The sequence below is a fragment of the Erythrolamprus reginae genome, chromosome 1, assembly GCF_031021105.1.
Source record: "Erythrolamprus reginae isolate rEryReg1 chromosome 1, rEryReg1.hap1, whole genome shotgun sequence".
In the NCBI taxonomy this organism is placed as follows: Eukaryota; Metazoa; Chordata; class Lepidosauria; order Squamata; family Dipsadidae; genus Erythrolamprus; species Erythrolamprus reginae.
In genome coordinates this window covers 183,963,177-183,971,593 of record NC_091950.1, presented here as the reverse complement: position 1 = coordinate 183,971,593, position 8,417 = coordinate 183,963,177, and positions in this window count along the sequence as shown.

Genomic DNA, 8,417 nt, shown 5'->3' with positions numbered 1-8,417 from the left:
AATGATATAATAATCAGCCACAAAAACAGCTGTAAGCAGCACCTTTTAGCTGAGAAGAAAGAAGAGGAGGAGGAACAGTTTTATTTCTGATGCTGGATAGAAACATTCTTTCTATAATGTTTCATTAAATTAAACTTTTCAGGATGGTGGGTAATAAAGAAGCATTTTCAGACGCAAAGCTAGGCAAAGTTAAGCACATCAGGAAACAGCCAGACGTATGTGGACATCTGCATTTAAAATCATGACGTTTTAAAAACATTAAATTCTGCCAGACTAGTGATCTCAATGTTTTTACAGCACTTCAGTCCTTCCAAAAGATGGATTTACTGAGAAGCCTTCTCTAACCCAAGCTGTTCTGGAAATAACAGTGCTACAATTATATATCCCTGGTACAAATTCGTACAACATTCTAAGCCCAACATCTGGAAAAAAATTGTCTGAATCATACTCTGAATTTTGCAAACTATATAAAATTCGAAGTAAATGTACTTCTTTAGAACTTGTTCCTGATAAAGTGATCCTCATCCTGAGGAGATATAAAGCCACAAGGGAGGGGGAAACCAGAAGGTGTATGTGATTCTGTCAATTTTCACCCAAACAATAAACAGTTATAAAATTGACACCAAAAACTAAGAATGAAAGAAAAGTTAGGCTGCATTTGTTTAAGAGATTGTTTGGTTCAGAAAGGCACAAACCATCTTGTACTGCCACTCCCCAAAAGCTGGTGTTTAAGATATATCAACGGGAACACCACAAGACTGCTAATGTATAACAAAAATGCTCAAGAATATCTAGTATCTGCTTTGTTGTGTAAAGCTACACACAGCCTGCACCAGTTTATCCCAGTGGGACGCAGCTACTATCAACCATGAAACTGATCTGGCCAGAGCCATTTTGAGACTTCGGTGCTTCCATACTGAAGCGAGGGATGGGGAGGTAGGCATTAGAGAGCGTTAGGGTTGTGTAGGCAAAATAAAATACTTTCTCTTGGGAACCAAGGACATTCTCACACCTGGCCAGAGGAAGGAGAAGTGATGTCACCAGACGAGGGGAAGATGCATTGATTGGGCCATGTGTCGGATTGTTTGGAATTGGGGGGAAAACTTTTACTTTTAATTAGGTGAAAAACCAAGAGGCCTCTCAGAGGTTTTCACCAGATATGTGTCAATATGATATTTCTAATGAAGCAATTTTTGAGGAATCCGCCTGCCTTGGAGTCTTTGCTTTCAATGGATCTGTTGCTTGGAACCCTGACAGTTACTTCTGCAGCTTGCTGGAGACAAGAGATAGGTTAGCAATTGATGTGAAGCTGTCCCTCCAGCTGACAACATGCCACAGGATATATTTTTCTGGGTGTAATATAAGGGAACTCCACACATATCAACTGTTGGTTGCTATTCCTGCAAAGCACCACTTGCAGCTGTATTTATTGTATCCAAAACAGTAATCTCTTTGTTCTCAAATATAACAGCAACAAAATTGGAAGGGATCTTGGACTAGTCCAACCTAGCTATTGTTTTCTTTTTATCAACGGTTATACTAATCCACACTTTATACATGAGCTTCCCTTCCTTAACTTCCCCCCTTTCTTCATCTTTTTCTCTTTTTGTCTCTGTGAATAGTTTTCATGGCACCAAATTTTCCCCATTTTCTGCTTTAACATAGCAGCAATTGCTATAGTGCCCTGGGAGCCTTCTTTTTTGCCTCTTAACTAATTTCAACAATGGTTGATCATCCTTACCTCCTTTTTGGTTAAAAAATAATTCAAAAATATTACTATCTATTTGATCTGTAAGTTAGTTCCTTGAGGTTCTGCAGACAGGGCTTTAAACTTTGGTCACTGATTGATATTTTTATAAAACTTCTGTGATGTTGTATTTTATTTAGAAACCAAGGAGTTCAAAAACCTATGTGTCTGGGGAAAGTAAAGAAAACAAATTAGGAAAAAATTATCATTGCCGTGTTGTTTTAATCATAGGCACCCTGCCTATATAACTGATAGTCAAACTCTGCAAGAAATTGATAAAAAGTGTAATTCTCTTAATAGCTATTCTTGCAATTTTTCCTACAGGATGAGCCTTGTAGTAGCAAATTGTGAAATATAAATATCTAAAACACCATCAGCAAAAAGAATAGCTTTTCAGAGTGAGATGGGTGGCATATAAAATAAATAAATAAAATTTCTGAAAGTATTCCACTTATCCCTTCCTTTTCCTTGTTTTGTGAATAAGGAGCAAGAGACTATTCACAATCAATTAATATACTGGAAAGTTAGAATCTCTATGACATTTGTCAATCTCTTGTCAATCTCTATCATACTTTCTCATCCCTTTCTTTTTCTTTTCCTGTTTATATATTCTGTATAAAATATTTAATAAATATTTTACAAAGAAAGAAAAAATGAAAATAAGAGACCATAGCAACACAAGTTCCAATTAAAGCATGTTGATGATACACACACACACATCAGAGGCAAGTGTTAGGGTTAGAATTGTCTAAGGACTTAGCTAGGCCATCCTGCTTGGGACTCACAGAGGACCATTTACTTGTGGGACTGATTATGCCCTAAAATCCCTCCTACCATCTTTTAATTCTCAGGTTTTTTAAAACAACAACAACAACAAAGAATGTTCTTTCTGCACCAACTGCTCAAAGAGCTGCTGATACAGTCCTACAGAAAATTATTGAGTCTGACATCTGCACCTCTATAACTGTCTGGTTTGATTCTGCAACCCAACAAGATACAGACTTCAGAGGATAATCAGAACTGCAGAAAAAACAAGTGCCTTCCATTGAAGACCTGTATACTACACGAGTTAAAAAAGACGGCCGTGGAAATATTGACTGACCTCTCGTAACCTGGACATAAATTGTTTCAACTCCTACCTTCAAAATGTCATTATAGAGCACTGCACACCAAGACAACTAGACACAAGAACAGTTTTTCCCAGAACGCCATCACCCTGCTAAACAAATAATTCCCTCAACACTGTCAAACTATTTACTAAGTCTGCACTACTATTAATCTTCTCATTGTTCCCACCACTCATCTGCTCCCATAAATGACTGTATGACTTTAACTTTGTTGCTTGTATCCTTACTATTTATATTAACTGGTTTGTAATATAATTTGATTGCTCATTTGTACCTGGACTATCATTGTGTTGTAGCTTATGATTATTGATGAACTTTTCTTTTATGTACACTGAGAGCATATGCACCAAGACAAATTGCTTGTGTGTCCAATCACACTTGGCCCATAAAATATTCCATTCCATTCCAGTCCAGTCCATTCCAGTCCAGTCCAGTCCAGTCCAGTCCAGTCCAGTCCAGTCCAGTCTAATATATTTTGATTCTCTTCACTTTTATTATAATTTTATATGCAGTTTTATTATGTTTTTATATTTTACTTGTACATCAGCCGATGTCCTTCTGTGAGAGAGATACAGTGTCTTCTAAATTTGATGAATAAATAAATAAAACATGCATGTACATGAGCACCAAAAATAATAAAATAATAAAAAATACCAATTATCATAAAAGTATCAGCAGAGCCATTAGGCAAAAGCATTACATAAACAATTAAATAAATAATAAAACTCCAAACCCTTAAGAGTCAAATCAAAGAAGAACTCTGGAGAAAGCATACTATGTCCCTCTAATGTAGAGTATGAAACTCGTGGACCAAATGCATCACATGCTGGCTATGCCTACCCTAGTTTAGCAAAGGGAGGGGGGGAATCATGATATGTTATGTGATAATGACATGACTACACGACTTTGACACTGCTGCTAATGCAAATCATCATTAACCTAAATGCTATCCACCAGCAAGGATAATTTGATGAGGATTTTTTATATATATAACCGAAAAAACAGCTAGGGAAAGAACACTGTACGAACCTTTGTGTAATTGTTATTACCAGAGTTGGTGGCATAATTTCAAAGCTGTTAAAACAGAACAGAACAAACTCTAAAAGAAAGAAAGAAACTGAAAGGCAGCATCTCCAAGAATAGCAGGGGAAATAAAGCAAATGTAACAAAATCTTGAAAGAGGGAAGGAAATTTTTGCAGCCGGTTAGAAAACTCCTCTTGTCCTACCTTCAATTTTCAGTCTCTGTGGCTGCCTTTTGGTTTATTTCTGCTTTTGTTGTTTGATTTTTTTTTAAAAAGAACTTAATAGAGTGATACCTCATCTTACGAATTTAATTGGTTCTGGGACGAGGTTTGTAAGGTAAAAAGTTTGTACGACGAAACAATGTTTCCCATAGGAATCAATGGGAAAGCGATTAATGCGTGCAAGCCCAAAACTCACCCTTTTTGCCAGCCGAAGCACCCATTTTTACTCTGCTAGGATCCCCCTGAGGCTCCCCTCCATGGGAAACCCCACCTCCGGACTTCCGTGTTTTTGTGATGCTGCAGGGGAATCCCAGCAGGGAATCCCAGCAGCGCAAAAACGGATGCTTCACTGGCAATGGAAGTCCAGAGGTGGGGTTTCCCAGTGAGGGGAGCCTCAGTGAAATTGCAGCATTGCAAAAACACAGAAGTCCTCGAAACCCCACCTCCGGACTTCCGTGTTTTTGTGATGCTGTGATTTCGCTGAGGCTCCCCTCACTGGGAAACCCCACCTCCAGATTTCTGTTGCCAGCAAAGCGCCCATTTTTTAGAAACAATATTTTTGTTAATGCTTTCCTTAAATCCATGTCAATCAAATCAGCAACTTTTTAGTCTATGTGGGGTTCCTTTTATAAGATATTCTTTCCTTTGCGGGCTCCACTTCTTTGATTAACTTATTTCCATGGAGAAAAACTGCCAATTACTAGAAAACCCTGCTTTAAAAACATTTTTCTTAAATCATTGGAAACTTCAGCTTTCATTAAGAACCCTGCATATGGTGTAGATGTCACCCAATGGTCAGGACATCGATTGAAAGCAAACAAAAGGTCAACATCTAACTAAAGTTGTTTAAAATGACAACTCCGATCCAAGCCAGCAAAATTAAACATAAAGATATATAGATTGGATAGTTTAATATTTACTGTTAACTAATTGCATTTACTATGTAACATTGTATTTGATACAATACATTATTGATACAATCAATAATTTATTGTATCAAATACAATTTTCTATGCAGCTTTGTAGCAAGAATCTAATTTATCTTTATATTAGATTATCATCATCATCATCATCATCATCATCATCATCATTTTAGCCATTGTCTCTCCACTACAGGCTTCTTCCATATGTTTTTCAACTTATATGGCCCTGAGCCTTTTTTTTAGCTGCTAAAGAATTGGCATTTATGCATGTGGGGTTTATATGTCAACAATTAAAATAAATCTATAACAAAGGTTTAACTTAAATCATACAAAATCAAGATAAGATACCTCTTGGTTAGTCATTGGTAGATCTTAGTTTAACATATATCTTTTGCCTTGAAAACAAATAGAGAGAAGATACCACAACACTGCTTTTAACAAATGCCATTTGATTGATTGTCTTAGTCAGTGTCCTGTCAGATAGATAAGATTAAGAAATAGATATCACACAGGACTAAAGTTATTTTTATTAGGGCAGCTATTGTAACACTGTCCTTCCCTTCCTCCAGGGGTGAAATCCAGCAGGTTCTGACAGGTCCTAGAGAAATATTAGTAAAAAGTTTGAGTAGTTCCGAGAACTGGTTGTAGAAATTTTGAGTAGTTCCGAAAACTGGTAGTAGAAATTCTGAATAGTTCGGAGAATCAGCAAATACCACCTCTGGCTGTCCCCAGAGCAGGGTGGGAATGGAGATATTGCAATATCTTTCCTCTTCCACAACCACCAAGCCAGGCCCAGCAAACCACACCAAGCCCACCAAGCCACACCCACAGAGATGGCAGTAAAAAAAATGGACATCACCACTAAGTTCCTCATTATTTTATCTTCATGTGAAGCAGGGTGCTTTTCTGAAACCATTTTCTTGCCCTGGGCTCAGAGCAAACAATTTCATTTATTGGATTGTTGCTTTGATAGATAATCTCTTTAAAACAATTCTCTTTATTCATCACCTCTGTCCTTTACAACAATTCTCTTTATTCATTACAATTAGCCAGCACCTTCTTTCACTAAAACCTAAGGCTGTAACAACAACCTTCAGTCTGTAACAACTACCTGCATCGATTATTATTTTCCAAAATTAAATGATACAAAAATAGTAACTGATAAAAAGAGGAAGAAAGGGCTACAACATGGGCCCACGATGGTGGGGGGTGTCCATATATTCAAAAATGATAGATTGGGGCATGAGCAGGGTTGGGCTACTGCCTGGACAGGGGAGAATGCAGTGGAGTAGCAAAAATGGAGTTCCAACTCAGAGCACCCAATTTACCCTGAAAGATGTTGAAAGAAAATGCAGGGCACCCTGCATAAGCCACGGCCACAGTGTGGTAGTAAAAAAATTGGTAGCCCTTCACTGGGTATGAGGTGTCATAAAACAGGGATGATCCACAAACAAAAAGTGACAAAACATGCATTGCAACATTGCAATGCCATGACTTTAGATGTTTGCTTGTGATGTCGCAGGGCAACTATAAAAATGGTGGGGAAACCATGTTTTCCTTAATGTATTTATATACAGCTGAGCCTTTCTTCATGATCTACCAGAGAGAGGAATACTTCATGTCTTTAGCTTAACATCTACTTTCCATTCTGATTGGGGGGGGAAATGCTTCTACTAATATGTAAATGCAGGTCTTCTGATTGGACAGACTGCTCACCACAGCCTCTTTTACTTCTCACAATCAGACTGGGAAATACGTTCAGTTGTGTTAAAGTATAAAAACCAGATTTTGCCTGTAAGATTCCTGTGCCACTATGAAGAGAAGGATCCAAGCTTCACCAAATTATTTCTGCAGACTGAATATACCTCATACATACCTCATTTGTCTCTTTGATAATAATGCACACCTTGGAAAATTTGTAGTCTGGCCATAAAAAAGTCAGCAATAGAAAACCATCAAATGAGAAATTGATTGACTTCTACAATCACAGAAGAAAATAAAGGAAGCCTATTAAGGCATGTAAAACACAGCATTCATTCTAGGAGAAAAATAGTTAAGTAGGTTGTTTGCCTTGGCAAATACTAATTGTTATGATAACATGACTACTTCCAGGTTTTTCAATTGTTTGTGACTGTTTACCATTGAGGAAGTTAACAAGGGATACTCCATCAGTAAAATGTGGACTTCTTTACATGTTTGCAGAATTAAACCTAACAGATTGCATTTGATATTTTTTAAAGAAAATGAATGAATGAATGAATGAATGAAGTCTTCTCTCCACTCCCACCTTAGAATTAATACAATCAGAAATAAGCACAATTGACTGAATTGTGAGTTCATTGCACTCTTAACATGTGAGGCCAATTAGCATTGATGGCAACATGGCAAAAATATATTAAAAAATATTTTTACAAATGATAAATTTATCAAACTCTGGTTAACTCCTATCTTATATAGTAAATATAAACTCCAATTGTACATACTAACTTTTCTGATGAGGTTCACTGCAGAAGGAATCTAAAATATGATCCAATTCATCTGGAGCCTTTTGTTGACTCCTAAATTTCCAAACATTTTCATGAATGGATGCAAATTCACAAATATGAAACAGTGTGATATTTTTTCCTAATATTTGGAATATATCTCTAGGAACTGCGGTTCATTTATTTATTATTTATTTCAATAACAAATTGTAATCACATTAAGCAATCTGTACAATTCTAGATAGTCTATAAACTTGGCTATTTGCTTGCAAACATTTCATTATTCAGCTAGGTGACATTATCAGTACAAGTTTCTGTGTTTTTCTAAAGTATCAAGTGGGAGAATAGCCTTACTTCATGGGGCAAGAGGGCCAATGGAAGAGGCTGCCACTTGGAAGGACAATATCTGAGCCTCACCCACTCTGATGCCCCATGGACAGGGACCTCGTCAATCTTGTTTCTCAGATAGATGAGGTAGTATAGAGATAAAGTATGAAGTAATACAAAATATAAATACATATTTATTTATTTATTTATTCATTCATTCATTATAAATTTATAAATTTATATGTCGCCCAACTCTCAAAGGACTCTGTGCAGCTTAACAACAAAATAAAATATTAAAAACATCTTAAGTGTTAAAACAATTAAAACTCATACATATCATTCCCTGGCTGGATCTCACCAATTACAACTGTGAGCTCAATGGCCCCAGGCCTGCCAGAAAAGCCAGATCTTTACTGCTTTTTGGAAGGCCAAAAAGGTGGGGGCAATCCTGACCTCCACAGGTAACTGGTTCCACAAATCTGGGGCAGCCACAAAGAAGGCCCTCCCCCATGGGCCCGATGAACCAGAACCAAAGGGGAAGGAACAAGTAATTGCTTTGAAACAA